A 21321-nucleotide genomic window follows, 5' to 3' on the forward strand; every position below is an offset into this window, starting at 1 on the left:
AATATTCATTTTCTCCACAAACTTTCTAAACTATAATAATTAAAGATCAGTAATAAAAGATGGTAAGTATTAAGTGATACTAGAAGTACCAGCACATTTTGGTCTTCCAGGACAGCAAATGTTCCAACAAGATCAAAAAATTATTTTGGCATCAATACCCTTTGTAAATTCTCCTAGTAGCCAAATGACTGGAAAGAAAATTTCTCCTTCGGCAGTACAAAACTATTGCCCTTCCTTAATATCAAAGGAAGGAATGTATCTGTCCACACAGGGAACAAAATTGCATCAAAACACACAGTCTTGCCCTCTTTCTCAAGACTAACTGCATGGTCTGATTAAGATCTAGGTACCCTACTGTAATGCTACTCAGCACAACACATCACCAAATTATCCCATATTTCCTTTTTTATTTTTTTCCCAAGACAAATTACTAATTTGAGGACAGCAAAAACAGCAAAAAATCACCCTGAAAAATGTCTGCTTGAGCGACCGTCAGCTTAACACAGCTGTCAAGAAAAGTGAATTTCCCAATCCTACCCAAAGGGGAATTGATACCTAGACCTGCTGTTGCACAGTGCCCTGCCTGCCCAGCTGAACAAGTGACTCTGCATGAACAGCAAGCCCAGGGGAAGAGGGGAAGAAGGGACAGAAAGAGGAAAGGGGTATAACAGGGCTGTTAGAGAGGCTGGGGGGAAGAGGTGGGGGTGAGGGTGCTCATGGCCATGCCTATGCCGCTGCTCGGGCAGCCCCAGCATTCACTGCGAGGGAGGTGGGAGAAGCAGAATTACCTCTGGGAGCAAGGCCAAGCTCACAGCACCCACATCAGGGTGGAAGGAAGTTGCATTAACCTCTCCTGGCCCCACCAGTGGTAAGTATCACACTAAAGCAAACCCCATCCTGCTCTGCCTTCTCCCCACAGTGAATTATATTAGCTCTCACAAAGGAGGCCACCTCTTTTCGAATGCTTGACAACACACAGAGGACCATGAATGCTTAAATCCTCCAGTGGCCTAGCAAAAATAAGTAAATAAATAAAAACATTAAAAAAAAACACAAAACAAAAAAACAACCTCTCTCCACCCTCCCATCCCCTTCCCATCCACCACAAAATAAAATAAAAAAAAACACACACCAAGAATCATGGCTTGGATACTGCTGATGTAAATGGAGCAGCCTTCAAGTTCTGAAAGGGAGAGAGGAGGACGAGCCCTCCCTTTGGGCAGAGCACCCCAGCCAAGCGGGGGGCTGTGAGCATTTCCTTCTCCAGAGAGCTGGTCCCCTCTGTGCCCATGGAAAGAAGACAGGTTGCAGACACCGCTTGCCCCTCTCTTCTTAACACAAGCTGGGGCACAGCCTCCTCTTCCAGGAGTAGCACAGCACCAGGGGTCCAGAGACAGCTTCTTCAGGCGGCAGCAAGACCACAGGGTGGGCACTGGGCTGGGAGCCCTGCTGCATCTCAGCACTGTCTCCCCCTTCACACAAAAAAGTGGGAGCTGCTTTGAGATGGGAGCAGAAGGAAAGGGGAGGCCGGCTTATCAGTTACAGCTGTTTGAAAGACCAGTAATTGCAGCTGGGGGTCCTCCGTCTTGTGTCATATGGAGTAGGAAAATGGGTCAGACGTAATGCGTTTGGTTAAGTATCTAAGCTGAAAAGGTACTATTTTCTTTTAAATTATATAGTCTTTACTGGAAGTAAGGTTACTGGTGCAAGGCTTTCTAGCTTTAAAATGTAACAGGGACATGCCCTCTGAGGGTCAGGCTTTCATTTGCTGATGTTAATTCTCAGCTGCCTGTTATTCGTCCTTCATTGTAGCCTCTGTCTTAGCTGGGCACGCTCCTGATTCCCTGCTATATCCAGACGATCCATGTAAATAGTGTTTATGTTAAGGAAGTCATGTTCTGTGTGACTGGAGCACATAGAAACTGATGTTGTTGTCACTTTAGATTAAGCTCCCGTTTTAGCAAAGGAGGCAATTGGAGCAGGCAGCTGAGTGGCCGAATGAAATATTCAGCTCGTTTAGTTTAAAGCTGCCCCGTCTCCATTGTTCACGCTGGCAAGGCTGATTAACCCTTGCTGGTGCCTGCACAACAACTGCTCTCTCTCCATCCCTCCGCTCTGCCTGCAGCCAAACCGAGGCCCCAGAACAGTCAGGCAGATTTCAAAGGTCAGCACGATGATATTTGCTGTGTTTTCCCCAATTAGTGAACTTTAAGGAAAATGAAAATTAACTCTTCAGATTCCAACCACTTCATAGAGAAGAGAAACAATACTTAGCCATGGTCAAGGGTATTCCAAGTACTTCAAGCAGGCAAGAACGCAGCTCCCAATAACCATGGTTTGGCACTTAATCCCTCACACCTTTGGGAGTCCTTCTAGCCTTGAGTTAACCACAAGCATTTTATGAACTTCCACTTCTGGATAATTACTCCCACCTCCCAAAACTGCTGATAGCAAAGAGCATGCCAAAGTCAACGCTAAGCCTAGGTAAGGAAGGGAAAGCAATGACTAACACTGCTGCAAGTGTTCAGCTGTTACTGATGCATGCAGACAGTCCATGTCTATCTAGAGCACTGCAGCCCAAGGCTTCAAACACACTGCTGCCATAGGGCAGCTCGCTTGCAGCTATTCAGAAACCTACTTTGTAAATGCCTTGGCCGCAGTGCTACCACTGCACTGAGCCAAGCACCACCTTCAGCACTTTGCGATGGTGAACGGTTCTTACAGGAGAAACAGCAAGCCCTCAAGCACATAGTGCATCGTGCCCCAAAACCAGAGAGAGGCATCGATCAACCAGTCTTCCCTTAGCTTGACTTTCTGCAAGGCTGTTTATATAAAGGCCCGGCACTGTTTCATGATGCACACTTGCAGATCAAGCTCTGCGCCACGGAAGGGCCGGGTGCTCCCAAGAGCTCAGCTCCAGCAGCACCCACCAACGGGCCAAGGTTACTCAGAGCAGCACAGAACTAGGATCGAGAGGCACGGTGTTCTCGGCAGAAGTATCGGTAGCAGTCCAAAATATTGTGAGAGCTGTAAAAAGTAGTACTGTTATGTAACCACAATATTGAGGGTAATAACATTTTGTTTTTAATGAAATTCTTTGTTATTTTAAGACAACAGCTTATGCACAGGTTACAAGTTTTCTTACAATCACAGTGACAAGCACTGTACCAATTTCTCCCTTTGATCTGTGTTTTGTACTAAATTGTCCAAAGAAAAATTGCATCTATTAAAAATATCAGTAGTTATGCAAACTACAGTGATACCGACAGAAGACAACCAACAAAGTAATTTTACTCTGGAGAAGAACAGAGGTCACAACTTAATATCTTACCCACACACTCCTCCCCAGGATACTTGATTGTACATAGATATTTGTCTTTATCTACTGCTAAGGTAGTTCTTAGGATACAATAGAATTGGGAAGTACTGATAAATGGATAAACCCTGTGAAGTAATATTTATATTACCTAAATGACTAATTTCAAATAGCCTTGCAGCTACATTTTACTATGACATTTTACAGCATAGTTCATATGAGAATATTCTGTAAGAGCGCTTACACTAATACTCTCTGCTTGCATATATAGGATGAAGTGCCAGCTTCATTGTAATGATTTCAACAGAGTCAAAATCTCATCAATTGCATGTCTGCTTCACTAGTTATCTGGATAAATATGCAGCTATCTACAAATGGCTCATGAACGGAACTAATAGTAAGTTAACAGGAGAACGTAAACATTAAACGTGGTATCTTGAATGTAATTGCACAAACAGTTTAATTCCTAGCATTTTTTTCCCTCTCTCAATTTGCTGTCTTGGAGAGTATATTTGCTATTTTGGAAAGTATACTTACCTGACTCCAATACTCTCTGCTTAAAGTTAAGGCCCAATTCAAGAAGGTCCTTGGATGTTATACCTAGGGGTCTGAATTGCTTCAAATATAATATACATCCATCACAATGAAACAAAGAAGTCCTACACATTATAACAAGATCTATTTCTTTAAAGCTAACCTCAGCAGCAGTGAACTAAATACTTCTTCTAGCAACCTTTTTTGATACTTTTCTGAACAAGAAGTCACGCAAGTAGCACACAGATGTAGTTCAGCTCTTATAAGCAGTCTCAATGTAAGTGGTTGAAAAACCAAGTTTATGTTATGCACAAACATATTTTAGACCTATGCACTGGGAACAGTGAAGTGCTTGACATCTGGAGTTAGGCAGTGCTGAATTGCAGCACGCACACATTATGCTCATCTGCATAAATGTCTATTTTCAAAATCACCATGGCTCATAAATGCCCGCAGTTTTTCTGCTAGTTTAAAATCATCACTTCTTTGAACTATTAGAATAAAGCTCAACAGGTAAGTCACATCCAAATCTCAGTTTAGGAAGTAGCATGGTTCCATATTTTCCCCTTTTTTTTTTAATTGAAAAAAATAAAAAGATGAAAAATAAAACCACCACACAAACAGATCCAACTACCATGATACCTGACCCACCCACATCTCTGAAAGGAGCATCAGGATGGGTCACAGTGGAGATGGATGGTCACTGCGGGGGGTGGGAGGGGAGCTCCTGCAGAAAGCATGGCTAATTCAGTAGGTTGCACTCTTCACACTGGGTTGCATGGAGTCGAGCAGCGTGCCCGCATGGTGCTGTAGGCACCCTGCAGACAGAGGTGTTCAGTTTGGCACGGGAGTCTCAGAGGTCCTAAGGGCTGTGGTCATTAAAACCGCGGCACCTTTTGAAGAAATTGAGTTATTAACCTTGGTGACCCCAGACAAATTTAAACCTGACTAACTGCAGATTTCTCTGAGGAATCAAGGCACGTGTTTGTAAATTGCTTGGATATTCACTGTGATGAAAGATGTTACATAAATGACAGTTATTAATATAATAGTGGCAAATGGGTCTGAAGAAAGATTTCAGTACTGATTTAGGCTGTTGTTTCTACCTAACATCAAATATTGGTCAAGGTCTATACGCTGATGTTTTGCAAGAGTCAAATACAATATTCACCTTTTCTAAACCGCAAATCCAAACTGCATTATAAGTTGTTTCTCTGCCTTGAAGAAAACCGTGGAGGAGAACCTTCTAATAAAGTTCAAACGAAAATGGTACTAATTCCCTATATAAGAAGGTTTTGAGTTTGGACTGTAATATTGTCATCTACTGAACTGCTGCCAAGAGATCCCCCAGCAACATTGGTAAAGTCATTTTGCCCAAAGCAAAGAAAATGGGACACCAGGGAACGCATGGTACCCCCACCGCTCAGAAAGACACTGTGAAGAAACAAATTAACATTTACTGAAGGAAAAATGGATAAAAGCAACCTGAAATACATATCACAAATTAAGTTTCCTGTTTACAGCCTAACTAGGGATCTTGTGACCCTGCATAGCATCCCACAGTAGTGCGTGGAGATGCAAAAGGAGAAGCTCCCCATCTGAATTCACTGATCTTTAACAAAGATCATAGCTGTTACACCCTGAAGTTATCAGCTTCATTAAGACTGTTGCTTGGCGAAGTCCAACAACTATATATAAACATACGTACATGAACATATGCATCCACAGACACATAGGCTGACTTCCCTGCAATCCAAAGCACACAGCAATCATTTACAGATTATGAACAGGCATCGCTTCCCCCACCACTACTCAGAGGCAGCCCTCTTCTAAAATAGACCGTAACAGCCCAGCAACAGCACCACTTCACAACAAGAAATGAAGTGGAATTACTCCCAGATTTGAAGTCAGAGAAGATATCAAAAGTAAACAGTATGTAATTACCCAAATGGCAATTTGCCAGAACACAACGCAAATTGCCTGAGCCAGTGGCTCCCAATTCGGAGGTGGAGGCCTTGACAATTGGGGTCACAAGCCTAACCAAAATTAAATCAAGAAAGCTCAGCTCACAACCAGCAGTGTGACTCCTGGGCCCAGCAGCAGGGTCAACAGGGAAAAACTCTGGAAGCTGTTCAATGGTAAAGGTCTGGATCTTTGTGGATTCAAAGCACTTCACATAGCTCGTGAGAAATACAGCAGTAACAGGTTATACACGCAGAGAGCGCATCTTTGTTCGTGCTTCTAATAGAGTAGTTATCCAAAACTACCTGCAGTCTGGCAACAGTTGAAAGATGCACTTTATGGGAAGGTGGGGAGTTCAAAATCAAATACCGCAAGAGTGATTCTCACTTGTCAAATTGAGAAAGTGAACTCCCAGAAGATTGTAGCACTGCTGATACTATTAACCCCTTCAACAGTCATGCTATGTCCCTCAGGTTCCTCCCATGTTAAAAAAAAAAAAAAAGAAAAAAAGAAAGAAAAACAAAACTAACATAGCTATGCCCAGAGGGTCATTTTAAACAACCTGTGCTTAGCCCTCTTCCAGTCACAGTAAGATGGCATGGTGTGTTTTTCTGTTTATTGTATTTCTTAATAAGCCATGCAAGAAAGAAAGATGCTCTTCAAACAGACATTCCAGGTGAGCTTAAGCAATTTTGTCAGTCAGAAACAAAATCTTATGCTCTTAGAAGTCAGAGATTCCGAAGAGCAGTCCCAAAATTGTGCAACTATAGTCAAGCTTTAAAGCAGTATTATCAAGGTGTAAGGAAATCTAAGGCATACAGGAGCAGTTCTACAGAAAATTTCATTAAGGCTTCAGTAACATTTAGGTGTATCCAGGCCAAATTTAGAGTGAACTAAGGTCAATTTATGGTTTTTGGTGGAAACTATGCAAAACATAGTGGTTTCAGCTGAGTTTCACTTCGGGGTTTGGGTTTTATTCACAGCCTGAATGCTAAGGGAAATTAAAGAGAGGTGAAACTATGCAGCGTGAAACTGAAATAAGTTTTGCATGAACACTTAGAAGAAGGAGTCAGTTTCATGAAGTGGGGAGAAGGACAAAAGCCCCGACCAACGAACAGACCCGGGGCTTAAAAAATCACTATACTTACAATGCTAATTCTAATTTTCACTCTCACTATCCCTGGAGTCATTCCTCATACTTTGTCCAATTCAGATAAATTTTAAGTTGAGAGAAATTACATTTCATTCATGAAGCTTTCCAGAGCTTTAGTTGTAAGGACATTATCCCATATCATCCATAAATATTTTCAATCAGACATTGAGAATAAAATAACATTTTATTTACTCAGGTTAATTCTACAAATACTTATATGCCTTTACATATCTCTTTCCTTTGAGATGTATCAGTATTATCATCCTTGACTACACATAAAAACAATGCATCACGAATCTATAATAACATCTTCATCTGTTTTGCAGCATGGATTTTTGTCTGGTTAAATGTCTAAATTACTCCCACTTATAGGTTATCCACATATGGACTGAGAGCTGAACCCATCTGAGAATTAGCTTTTAACAGCTGACCTGGTGCCTCAGCAAGTGTTTTGCACAGTCTCCTGGGAAAAAGCATGATGATAAGCAAGCCTGGAATCACAAACCTTACATCAGAAGAGGCCAAGTGTGCTAACACTTCTCACACAGCGAGTTCAACTGCCCTACTGCTGCAACACTGCTCAGTGGCCAAGCGATAGAATTACATTAAATATTATTTGCAGAGAGAGCCATCTGCCTGCCATTACACAAGAGGGTGAAATCACCTACGAGTAAGTGAAAAGGGAAAGGGCGACAGAGTTTAAAATGAGAAATACAAAGGGAGAGAAGAGAGGAAAGCCAGCAAAAAGTAAAACAAAAATGAATTATTTAAACTTGAATCTCAGCTTACTATTAACACCATGTCCCAAATAATTATAGGGTTTCCCCACTACTCTCATACTAACTGCAACTACATTCTTATAAATTGCTATGCTACATAAAATACTGTGTATTTTTAATGTCCCTGCAGTATCTGAGCAATTATATGCATTATAGTTCTGTATTTTCACATCATTGAGGAATGATGGCTTCAATTCACCACCTCTGTGCTGATGACTCCCACATCTCATTCCCAACCAATCTTGTTCTATCTAAACACACATTTCAGCCAGTTTTGCTTCATCTTACAACTGTTAAAACCCTTTTCCGTCTGTTACTGAAGACTCAACAGCAGTGACTTCAGACATGCTGATGGGACAGCATTTTTTTTTTTTGCACTTGCCTTTAAAAAAGAGACTATAAAATACCTAACAGAATCGCTGGAGAGCTCCAGTTAAAGTTAAAGACATTAGACCATAAAGTTCTATGCTCAGTATGTGGACTCCTCAACAATTGATTTAGAAAAACTCATCACGGGTTTTAACATAAAAACAATGAAATGCCACCCATTCCACATGAAAGTTGAAGCTGCCAATAAGTTCAGATTGTTACAGACCAACACCATGTTTGCATCTCCTAGCAGTGATGGTCATCAAATGGTGTACAACAACTTTAAGAGAACAACAGTAAATTAAAACAAAAAAAACATAGCAAAAAATGTAACTACCTGCATAGGTCCTGAAACCTCCTTCTATGCTGCCTTGTACGTTCCCCTCCCGACTCCCCAGGGCACACACCCCCTCAAAGAGCAAACTTGCCACAGGGCAAGCTTTTCTTAATTCCCTGTCCCCTCTGGAGGTTCAGTCTCATGTAACTGCTTTCCTTGCTCTCAGTTTTCCCCAGGCTTGCAGAGGTGGGTGGTGGTTTGCCGAAGGACACTGGGAAGAGGTGGAGTTAAAAGCGGTGAGGGTGCAGCCAGTTGTTGAAGTGTATGAAGACAGGGGAACCTGGGGCAGATGTAAAATTAAATTGTCTCTCCTTCCCTCTCTTGCTCTGACCTGTTGTGAGCATGAGGCCCCAGTCAGAGCAGTAACAGCCACTTGGTAGAGGAAATGCAACCTTGATGTAGAGGTTTTAATGCCTTGTATGGGTGGGATGTCCCAGCACACCATTTGGCTCCTCTCGTGGCCCTGTGCTAGTGCTCCAAGGATGTATCACACGCAGTGTGGCAGAGCCAGAAGGTGTTCCTATCTAACTAGTTATCCCATAGGTCTTTCACACCGTGGAACATACTGGCAGTACCAACCAAAACATGCTCAAATTTTGTTTCCTTTCTAAGGAATTCTTATTTTGTTCACTCATCAGCTCTGTGATGCACAGCTTTCTTGAGGAGTTCACCCTGTTCTCAACCTGTAACTGTGAGAGAAGAACAAACAGTAGAGGCTTGGAGGTTTTGTTCACATGGGTATAAAGAGAGAATTTAGGTTTCACACGTCTTATCTAAATGGTCCAAAACTCCTTCTGGAGAGAAGGGAGAAAGAAACCTAAAACTCCCTGGACTTTCACACCAGTTTTCCAGCACTCCCGTCTGTTACACAGACTAGACATTTTGCAGATTTCTTTGAGAACTTCCTGGCAACCACCAGCAATCACCAGGGCAGGATGCATATGTGTTAAACTGAAATCTTAAACAGAATCATCTTTTTGAGCTTCAAATATCCTTTTTTTTTTTCCCGTGAATTCTGCAAACTGGATTAGTATTATTTCATTTCACTGCAGCTAGTTCAACCACAACCCTCCATAGGAGCAATGGCGAAGCAAAGGCTTAGGGTTTGCCAAATGGATAAAAGGATGTTTTACATGGCCCTTCCATGAAGAAATTGAACAGGTCTTTTTTTCTGGATGTCTTGTTATTTCTATTATGGTGAATTTTCTTTCACAGTATGTTGTTGCAACTCAGATCTAAACCCAGCTCCCAACTTTTTTTCAGGTACACCCAGCTAACCAGACAGACTCTTCCTAATTACTAAGTCAAACAACCTGGGATCCACAAGGTCAATGGCTCAGTGTGTTCCAGAGCCATTAATCAAGCAAGAATTAATACACTGAGCACAGGAGAAACTGTCAGTTAAGTGTCAATAAAAAGACTTCATCTCCTTGTGAATCCCAAATAGCTTAACAGCTTCCTCTTGGATGGATGGCAGGTACCATGAAACATGTAAGCGTGACCCCACATCACTGTTAATGTGTATGTAGTCAGTTGTTTTTACGTCCAAGGACATTGTAGAATTTCCCAGCTTTCACCAAGCTTTCCCCTTTACAAATGATACTGGTAGCATATGCCTTGGGGGAGTTATGGTGGTGTGAGATATGGACTGGCAGTAACTTGTATCACATAAACGCCCTGCCCTTTCATAGGCAGTAACTCACTACTGCTGCTTTTATTTCTGTATAGAAGGCCAAAAGTAATACGAAACATTTTAGTGTTGCAAGATATAGAGGGTTATCAAAGTGCATTTTTGTAAAATTATGCAGCATCATTAATAAACGTGTTATTAATTCATGAAACCAATCACCTTAAAAACTGATTAATTTATGTTTATTAATCAATAAAAGTGTGTCCTCAGTATGCTGATGTTCACTCTGTAATATAAGTAGGTAAATAATGAGGTAATATCACTTACTTTACCTATGAGGTAGGTAAATTTTAGATATAATTACATCCCACTTGTAATAAAGACAGAAAATGAGAAGAGATTAAGCTGTTTGCAGAAAGCCACAGAGGAAGCTGCTGCCTGGTAAGAACTCAGGTGGTAATTCTGTGTCTCTACTGGTTGACCATACTCCTCTACCTTTTTTGGGAGTCACGTGTTAAAAACAAAAGAAAGATCTGCAAGTGTTAAAACTAAGTATAACTATAAACACGCTCCAATACAGAGTGGGAAAGCGGTGAACCAAAAAGGGAGAAAGCAAGAATCACCATGAACTCACAGGAAAGAAGACCAAGGAGACAATACAAAAGACTTTGAGATGGAATAACACACTATAATTACCTGAAATCCAACTGCTAAATCTTGTGTTGCTTTCCTGAGTGAATGCTAACAGAAGAAGTCAAATTCTGGATTGGTGAAGTGACACATCTGTACAGCTGATACAAACTGAAAACTGGGAGCAGTGAAGTCAGTGGGAGTTACCAGTGTTCAGCACCTCCTAGGGGATGCGTACTCTGCAATCAGAAGTGTGACCGCAGCATGTTTAGGCATAACTGTGCAAGCTGGAATTGAGCTACCTCAGTTAACCACAGCAGTCACAGTGCAGTGATACAAACTTCAGAAAGACTTTATGAACACATTTTTCCTACAAACAAAACTTCTATGAATATTATGCATTTCAGAGAAACTAATACTCACATTGAAACAAGGAAATTCCCATCAGCAGCACAATCTTAAATATTACCTCTAACAACCGGGGACAGACCAAATGCCACCAGGCCTCTGGCGGATCCAGTAAAATTTACCAGAGGTTCAGCCTCAGAAATGCAGGTGCTGAGTACGCCTCAGTTCTTCTTCAAGGCCAGAAAATGGCCAGTAAGTAAACTTTAATAACTAATGAAAATCAAGAACATTGTAACAAGCTGTTCAATAATTCTTCGCTATAGGAAAAAAGGATAAAAATGATTTATGTATATTCCCTGTGATCCTGCCATAAAAATCTCAGATAAAATACACAAATCATTATTTTATTTAAAAAAAAGAGGGGACAAAAAGGTAATAATCATAGTTATTTGAGCTAATTATTCCTAAAGGAAACCATAAGAGACTGGAAAACATACAAAAACCACCACTCCTGGTCTGCTACCTGGGGAGAACAAAAAACACTCTAGTAGGAAACATAGGTAAAAAAAATAATGAAATTAGCATCTCCAAATTGTTTAAAAACGGATCTTCAGCCTAAAGAGAATCGACAGCACAGCTTTAAGGATAGATAAATGGCTGCCTCAAGGATCTGTCTTACCTCCTCTTTTTTTTTTTTTAAGTAATACCTTAATTTGCATAGTAATAACCCAATTATTGTAAGATTAGGTGACAGAAATCTCATTATTACTGTTCCTACAAAACAGTCGATATTCCATTCAGTACCTTTTAATGTTACACACCTTAAAACATAATTATTCCAATATATGCTCATTCATCTTTAATGCAATTTCTTCAATAATAGTTAAAAAGACTCTTCCTGTAATTGTTAGGGTCTTTTTTGGTTGAATATATTAGTGTTAAAACATGATTTTTCTCGTTCAGGCTGCTATAGAAACAAGCAAAGCCAACCAACTGCTTAGGGGCACGCTCCCTCCCCTCTTCCCAAGAGGGAGTCCACCAAGAGGCCTGAAGCACATATGTTAAAATATGTTGCAACAGCTCTCTCTCTCCATCTCCCCCACTCCCTGCTTCTTCCCACGCTGAGAGCTGGTCATAAGACAAGCTTGCAAACAAAATCAAATATATATTAGCATCAGGCTTCTGAGAGTTATTTCTGTTTAGGGTTTGCTGTTACGGAGAGAGGGGGAAGGGTTGTGGTTTTAGGGCTGAGGGAAGCAGAAATCAGAGCAGGCACACAGAGACACAGGGCTTACCTGCCACAGGCTTTCTCAGTTTCAATTACAAAGATAATAAATGCGATAAGTGGTCAGTTACCAGATTAAGAGCAGAAAGGAAGTGGGGGAAGAAGATAGGACTGGCTCCAGCAGGAGAACACAGCACCACACATTACGCTTCAAAAGGATGTCATAAACTGTTTAGAGAGGGGAAATAGCAGCTATTCTTTTGCCAGTGTCAGTTATCTCAGTGTATGCAAGGTGAGGCCATGAGCCGTGTTACAGGCAAGATTTCTGTACCTCTGCTTCAAACCCAAGAGAGGCTGGAAGCAACAGAGAGCTGTCGCCTCTGGGTGTGTGGCTGGAGCCCGTAGGAAATCAGCTGGTGCTCCAGCCCAGCGCTCAGCAACCAGTGCATTTCCCAGCCCCTAAGGAGGCCAGGCAAGAGAGGGCTGCACACAGCAACTCTGCTCATGGAGGGAGTCCCACTTCTGACCTTACCCGGGTGTGCAGGGGGCACTGTGGGAAAAGCTGGTTGAAGCTGATCCTCGCATAACCACAGGTGTTCAGTTTGCTGCTTTTTGGAGTACCGCTAACCCCATCATCACTAAAAGCAGCAAATACAAGATATTTCACATGGGTTATCTGCTGTTTAATTCTTATGAAAGCCTTCTGTCAAAGTGGCATGAAGGAGAAGTAATTTAGCCAAGTTCTGATTTCTGAAGTCCTGTACAATTGCTGAGCTATTGCAAAAGGAGAATTTGTGTGTAGCTGGAAACCATCACTAGGTAGAAGAGTTCCAGGACTTTTGTAGGGTTGGAAATGCGGTCTGCTGATAGTGGGGTCTAGGCACCCGCCTCCCAGCCCCAATCACTACAGGGCTAAATGCAAGTGAGAAGTGCTGGGCTGCCTCTGCACCCTGCGCTGGATTTTGCAGAAGGGGAAAATATCACACACCAGCACACACATCTGAAGGGGAAATGAGCATCCCTGGCGCTGCCCACATGCCTGCATGGAAGACAAGCTCCAGTGCAGAATGTTTGAACCTTTTTTCTGAAGATTTTGACCACTTGCCTAATAGTTCTGTTTTTGAAAAGTTTCCAATTATACCACATTCCACAGAAAGCAAATTAAAATGACTGTTTTCAGAAAAAAAAAAAAAAGCAGCAAATATGCTAATGATTTTTCCTTACATTCTTATCATCTCATTTCACGCATTTAAACAGAAAACCTTGTGAATCTTGCTATGAAAATAATCAACAAAGAAGAAACAGCCTTCCATCTTACACCAAAACTTGGAGGGCTGAGCTTATACCATCCTGACCCAATCTGACTGAAACTGAAAACTTTTCCTCTTCCATTAATAGCTTTTCCAATTCAGCAGTTCAAAGCTGCAATCCCTCACAGCCTATGCAAGGATTTGGGATCATTTTATAAATCTGTGTGGCAAACGAACATGAAAGAGAAACTCTCCTTATGGCTGAGAACTATCCTTTCAGGGGAAAAATGTTATTAGCTTTTTAGAGAGCATTTGCAAGGGTAATTTGCAGTACAGCATCTCTTTTTATTGGCCTTGCAAGCAAGTGTTGAAACAATTTGTCTTATCATATGTGTTCACTTTGAATAGGGACCTCAAGTGAAATGCTGCTCTTGAAATAGGGAACGATGGGTTCAAAAACCAAAACTAAAAAAGGCTTATAGTATGGCAATAATTTATTTCAACAAAGAAATACTGAAAGTGAAGGAGGAAAGGAAAAAAGAAAGATAAATGAAAAAGGAAAGGAAAAGCTTCTGATTAAGTCCGTCATAACTTAAGGCAGCTATGCCAAAGCTCCCAGTTTGGTCCAACAATTTCACAGGTATTATAACAGGAGGGTAAATCACTACTCCTGGGTGTCATTTGTATTTCATTACTTCTTAAGAGTCCTCAGCCAAAACCAGATCTCTTCCATGTGAGACTCTGCACAAACAATAAAGAAACACCACCACCCACAGACAACTCACAACGTATAGCTGTAAATCAGGATTATCATCACCTGTAAGGGCCAGCAGCACAGGATGGAGGGTTTGATTTAAGGAGCACAGAGGTCAGTGGAAATCTTTCCATTCTTTCAGTGTGCTTTGACTCATGGAAGAAGCAAAGCCCCAGACCATGCCTGAAAAAAATAAGCTGTTCTCTTCCACTGAAGCCTCCAAGTCATCCCACCTTTCTCTGCGGGACAGTTCTTTGACACAGATGACTCTGAGCAAAGGGAACTGATCTCTTTTATGCCATGGCAGAACAGAATGAAGACTGGGGATCTCTAATTCTGACAGTGGCACTCCATTCTGCCAGGGTAAACAAATAACTTCTATTCTAAGGGAGGAAAAAGCTATTCTGTAGATGACTGGGACACAACACCACATTTGCAGTGAAGTTACATATCATTTGAAGTGGAAAACCAGTGAAAGCACTTTCTTCCAAATAAAATCAGTAACAAAAAAGGCTATGAAGTGTAACAAGAAATAATAAAATCAAAGGTCACAAGTTACATATGTTTCTAGTGCTGATTCTTCCCTACAGCAAAAATTCAATTTACAGATGACAGCCCTGCAAGGCAGTTTGCTAGTGTAGATCTCTTCCCCTTCTACTGGAGTTCAAGGGATTCCCAGTGGGTATAGGAGTCTGCTCCTCACAGCCTAAAATGATTTACTTGCTCAGCCACTGCAACTCTTCCGTCTCCTATCTCTGCTGCGTTTGCTGGACTAAGCAGAAACTACCCATCAATAGTACTTACACCAACTTCTTCAGTTAAATGCATTTTAATTGAAAATGCTTTTAATGGCAACGGGCTAGTTTCACTAACAAAACTGCACAAGTCCGGAATACCTGAGTTGAAGGATACAGAAAAAGTCATCCCCCAAACACCCCACAGGCCAGCAAGATGGATGTTCACCCAAGCTGTGAGTTCAAACCCATGCTTCAAATCAGAGCCCTGAACTGAAATTCCACATGTCTGAAGGGAGTACCTTAACCTCAGGACTATGAACTACTCTGGAGCGCTGTCTTTCTCTCAAGGTTAGGGTTGACTTCTGGGAGGACGGACTTTTTTTTTTTAAGTGAAAATTTCTGAAAGCTTCCCTTTTCATTCTGAATCAGAAAAAGACAAGAACAGAGGGCTGGTTTTGAAAGGTTATTGAAAAATACTATGGGCCAGCACTTCAACTTTCACAAATCAACGTGCTGGCATTTAAATCAGGGTAACCCTCTTGACTTGACTAGCTTTCAGCTTGACCCAACAGAAACAGAAATGATGTAAGCTTTTTATGTTCAATGAAAACTAAGAAGTGAATCTGATGAACAGAAGAGAACAATTTATTTCTCCAAAATCCTTGCTCTACTTAAGAAAAAGGCAGAAAGTATATTCCTTGTAAAAAAACACACATTCAATTCTTTAAAACATTTGTCCATGCAAAGCTATGGGCACAAGTCCCATATCCTTAGATAAATTTTCACTGATTTATGAGAGATTTCTGTGATGGCTTTCCCACACCTATGAGGACATTTTACTGCATGAATACTGCATATATTAAAACAAGCCGAAGTCTCCTTCACTTGATCATGACAGAATTGCCACTTATCGACTCACAGTCATAAGGTAAGCCTATTTGGCCTACTCTCATCAGCTTGGAAGGCAATGTATTTTATAATAAGACTGTCATCCACATTAACTTCAGAGGTAGAACTTGTCTCTTTTGAACTGTGTCATATAGAAAAAAATACTGAAATAAACCAGAACCTGCACAAGTATCAGTACAGGAAAAGGAAGACTGACTCAGTAAAATGAATAACCAAACCAATCTCAAATCACAGACTGTACACAATTCTCGGTGATGCTTTGGTCAGAACTATAAACTGTACATAGCAATTCCTGGCAACTTTCAGCAGCAATATAACCCCAAAGCTTACTTCCGATTCATGTAACAAGTCAAAACAAAGCATTGAAGCACATGACTACATTTTTAACCAAGCCTGGGATATACTAAGGTACGTGCACAAACTATTTCTTTCCTTCTATCATGGGTATAATCAAGACTTGATATTTGGCTGCTCTGCAGTGTTCTGTCATGTTTCCAAATGAAGATGCAGTTTATGATGTAGATGTTGCTACCATACACGTGAGTCCATCTGCTTGCTGCCAATATAACATACTTTTAAAATATTGCATAAGTACTTAATTGCAACATAAATAGGCCCATATTTAGCAAGAGCCTAGCTTTAAACATCTGAATAAGAGCTCAACAGCTCACTAAAGTCCTTAAAGGTAGCCAGGTGTTTAAGTACTAAGTTGAATCAGGGCCAAAGCCAGAATAAGTGTTGACATGCTATAATATAAAGGTTTAGTATCAAATGAATAATAAGGCCAATACAAAGCTCATTTGGCTGAATTTCACTGTCATTAAGCTACATACAAACATAGTTCCTGGAGACATCTGATCTAACAGAACTCTAAGGTCAAGTAGAATGATCACTCCCATCTATGTCAATGTGAAAACAAAATTATTGGTTTGTGAATACAAAAGTTCACTCAAGTGTAAAATTGTTTGAGATAGATTTGTCCACACACATAACAGGAACTTAAATCTTTATCTAGAAATCTGAATAAAATAAAGCTACCTATGACCCTGACAGATCTGTGATAAGAAGTATACAAGAATTCACAAAATCCTATTTAACACTTCATTTAAAACTGCAAATGACTTGATAACGATCTGGATATCTTTCTACTGTATCTCCCTTTTTCAGAGGACTTGATTACAAGGAAGAAAAATCCTTCTTTAAATGTTTCAAAGAAAACTGAATGCTGATAGAGGAACATGAGCTCTGACTTTTTTGAACGTCCATGGCATTTGTGAGATGTGTTTAATATTAACACTCTTCACATTTATTTGCTGACATGTGGCAAGCATACTAGAAATGTAGGTCTGCATCATACAAAGACCAAGTTTTGATGCAACATATATTCCTACCAGTGTGTTGCTTATGGTAGGGTGTGGGGAGTCTGCCATCACATAATGTGTCACTTTATATAAAGTAAAGTCTGGGAATTATTGAAGTCATTGTCATTTCATATCACAAAAATATCAATGTTAAATGTGCCTTTAAAACAATTATCAGTCACGTGTGTCAAGAAGCAAGAGATGAGGAATATTTCATGTGAGTAAAATGCAGATAAGTTAACTTGACAAGAACATGTATTCACTTAAGGATGGGATATGTCCCTCTTGGCATGGACATCATACTGTGCAGAATCTCCAAGAATTTAATTAGAGCTTGTAATATAGTAATTAACTACTGTATATTGAAACCTCTTTTTTTTTTTTTCCATATGGAAATGATCATGATGGAAAAAAAAAGAATGGCACTAGAAAACAAAAGCTACTGTAAATCTACAGGCATTATAAAGTGCATGGTGGGCTTTGTCCTCTCTCTGTCCTACCACTGACCTCACCTTGTACCTGACTACTTATGGCACCTTCTCTGAATTACATAAATCATGCATTAAATATTATTTATTTTTGATAGCTCTCCAAAAATAATTCCACCTCCTTAAACAAAAGATCATAGCTGCTTCACGAAGTCAATAGGGTACATTCTCCCAGTCTTTAAATAGGTATTTTCCACAACTTGTTAACCATAAGTATTATTGTTTTTATGCAGAAAATAAAAATTCATTCCAAACCTTGGACCATACATAAAATCAGACACTTGGAATCATTGAAAATGCTTCCTTTTATAATATACATCACTTAGAACTTTGTTTGGGTGCTTCTACAAGTAGCAGTTGTTTTAGTCTTCCAGAAATAGCATTATAAAGTATATAGAGTATTGAGATTTACTAAGTAATCCAGACTAAGTCAGGAAGTGGGAGTGGGCCTAAGCGGTGTTCCTACCTCCACCATCTATTCTCACGCTGAAAGCAGACCAAGTACAATAAAAAGGGAGAAACTGTTCAGCCACATGTGGCATATGCTCCCACAGGCATGTTTCCTGCTGCAGGAGAGAGGACAAGGCAGATCTGACAAGGTGATAGGCTTACCTCCCCTGTGAATCTACATTTGAACTCTGAATCTTGGAGATCTGTAGGTTCAGCTCTGATCCCCCAATCAACTAGCAAATCCTGAACCTAATCTTTTACTAAGAACTCTTCAAAATTTCATGTTTATAAAAATGATATCGGGATTCAACGGACACAGAATAAAAACATAGACATATATTATTTCAGCTTGATCTTTGGGTGGGTGGGTGATCTTAACCACTTTTGTTACCATTTCTCCACCCATAAAATAGCAATAATAGTAACTTACCTCTTTGATAAAGTACTTTGAAATCTGTGAATAAAAAGCACTATGTAAAAGCTGAATTTCATAATTAGGTGTTATTATAGTTTAAGTAGTATTTGGCAAAAAATAAAGAGAATATAAAAGCATCCAAGCTCTGATTTATTGTTACTTAGTTCCTGGGGGTAGTCTTTCAGACTATCTTTGCCTTCTTCACTCAGCTGTAGTAAGCTTAAACCCAGCATTAGAGAAAATGAATGTTAATATGCTCAGGATAAAGGCACCTCCCAAGCATTTGCAGACATGATGGTGAGACAAACTTACCACAGCTTCATGGTTTGCTATGTGCCAACTGAGCCTAACTTCCTGTGGGAATGCTCTCAGGCTGTTGCAACTGCCTTGGAAAATCTTTACACTGTGGTAACTCGATCACTTGGAAAAAGTAGCTTTTGCCCCAGTTTCCAATGCCAGAATTGTCATTGATTGTAGAGACTTAATTCACAGTTGTTCTTCTGGGATGGACGCACTTCAGCTTCTACTTGTCCTTTGAAATAAAGTCAGGACAGACTTTTTGTTGGTAGGTGAAGAGTTAAAACCAAAATGCCCACCCCATGTCCCCATGCTGCTTCCTAGGACTCTCTGAACATTTGCCTGAGCCTTGGACACTCACTCCCACCCCACAGCCATTGCGAGGTCTCCTCAAGGTCTGCAGGGTGGTTCAGGCCCCTGCGCTCCCCCCAACAGCTCTTCCCACCATCAAGGAGGGAAGGAGAAAAGCCATCAGGGACATGTCAGCTGGAGCAGACATCTGCAGCCATCTGGCCCCACCCTGACCAGCAAATAGGGGCCAGGGCTGCTCTTTGGTTAGTGGCTGTGTGGCTAAATGCTCCTTCCTGCCCCTGAACAGGGTATACTCGCCAGGAGCAGTGCCTGGCCTGCCTGCGGTAACTGCAAAACCACTTCTAAGCCTTGTTGGTATAAAGACTGTTGAGCCTAGGCCAAAACTATGCCACCGACTGCTCCAACAGTGTGCAGAGAAAGCAGCATGTGGCGGCCTGACTGGGTGGCTGTGGCACAGCTCTGGGGGGTGCAGGGCCCTCCATGCCAGCTGCTGGGCCATGGTGGCTTCGAAACATGCACATGAAGAAAGCTGAGGGTGTTTGGAAGGACCTGCTACTAATGTCACCTCACCACCATCTCACACTTCAAACCTCATCTCAGATCACCGGGGGGGGAGGCCTCACTCATACAACCTTGTCCTTCCAAAATTCCAATTGCTTGATCTCTTGGTGACTTGGTTCCACCTCCCTATCTTCCTCTTTAAGTGCAGTAAATGACATTTATTGAGTCCAGCAAAGGGCCCCGCAGCCTACAGACCAGAAGCATTTCAGTGCAGGACCTGGGAAGGGGCAGCATGTATAGAGAGCTCTGGAGAAACCTCTTCTCTGCACGCTATCAGCTGGCCACCCCTCATCAGAAGGTATGACCTAAACCCTGCCTTTGAGACTTCCCTGTCCGCTCCTTTGGTCCTCTGGAGGACAACAAGGACATCCCATCCTCAGAGATTAATGCTTCAGGTAACTCAGCTGACTTGGGTCACAACTCTCCCAGGTCTGTGTTGTAATCCTTCAGCTAATGCTACAGCACAATGGCCTTCCCATCCCCAACATAATCCAACTTTCTTCCACGTCAGGAGAAAAAAAAAAAAAAAAGAAAAAAAAGCTACCCCCCCTCTAATATTAGGAAAAAAAAAAAAAGATTGTACAAGAAGGTAATATATTTCTGATGTTTCCTTCAAGGATCACAACCACAGCCGCTCCCTCTCCTTCACATCAAAAGATAATCCTCCCACCTCCTCCTTGTACACATTCAAGTTCTCCAGACTCTTCCTCATTACATAAGGAACATGCATAATCCTTCTCCTCCCACAGAACATCTCAAGGAACACAATCCTCCTCCTCCCCCTCAGTTGCATGAAGTTTAATCCCAACACTGCTAACACTACTGGCTCAATAGCCATCAGCACAGTGAGAAGAAAAGGAACAAAGCACAAACTCTGAACTGGCTTAAACTATATCCTCATATGTATGATGACTTGTTTTCTACTCAGCCTTCATATTCTGCTTCATACCTGCAATTAAAAACAACTTTTGTGTATGAATTCTGTCTTTTTCTTTTTTTCTTTTTGTATTTAGTGAGGGATGAGAGAAAAACTGGGTGTTGTTCTTTTATTAGTGAATACAGGGTTTTGTTTTGTTTTGTCAGTGGCATTTTATGGCCATATTTTACAGACAAGTTCATGGCAAGTTCAGAGGAAAGAAATTTTCAAAGAAAATCTAGCACAAAGCATTGTGGGGAATGATATGGAAAGATGACAAAATGATGATAAACAATGAAAAAAAGAAATAATTAACTGGGTTGAAACACTGCATCAGTATTTATCACATTGTTAACTTTTCTTAGGAAAAATGCTTTATTGTCTGCAGTTTTAGAAAGAGATCTTAACCCAGGCTATGAAGCAGAATGCTGCACATATAATGGCTTTGAAACATAATTTTACATATATATAGAAAAAAAAAAGAAAATGGCAAGTATGTCTCTATGAGATAAGACTTTCAGAACAAAATATAATACATGGAAATCCTTTCTTGAAGTGCTTTGTGGTCTCAAGGAGGTAGGAAACTTG

General features: G+C 40.9%; 1 long non-coding RNA gene across 1 annotated transcript in view; it reads right to left on the minus strand.

Annotated features, from left to right (window-relative positions):
• Window positions 1–18953, minus strand: part of LOC308180420 — a 33351-nt gene extending 14398 nt beyond the window's left edge. Inside the window, exon 1 of the long non-coding RNA XR_013940944.1 lies at window positions 1133–18953. This is a non-coding gene — a long non-coding RNA (uncharacterized lncRNA). The remainder of the gene's footprint in view (window positions 1–1132) is intronic.
• Window positions 18954–21321: the final 2368 nt, after the last annotated feature.

This window comes from Anser brachyrhynchus, assembly GCF_964034855.1.
Source record: "Anser brachyrhynchus genome assembly, chromosome: 1".
Taxonomy (NCBI): domain Eukaryota; kingdom Metazoa; phylum Chordata; class Aves; order Anseriformes; family Anatidae; genus Anser; species Anser brachyrhynchus.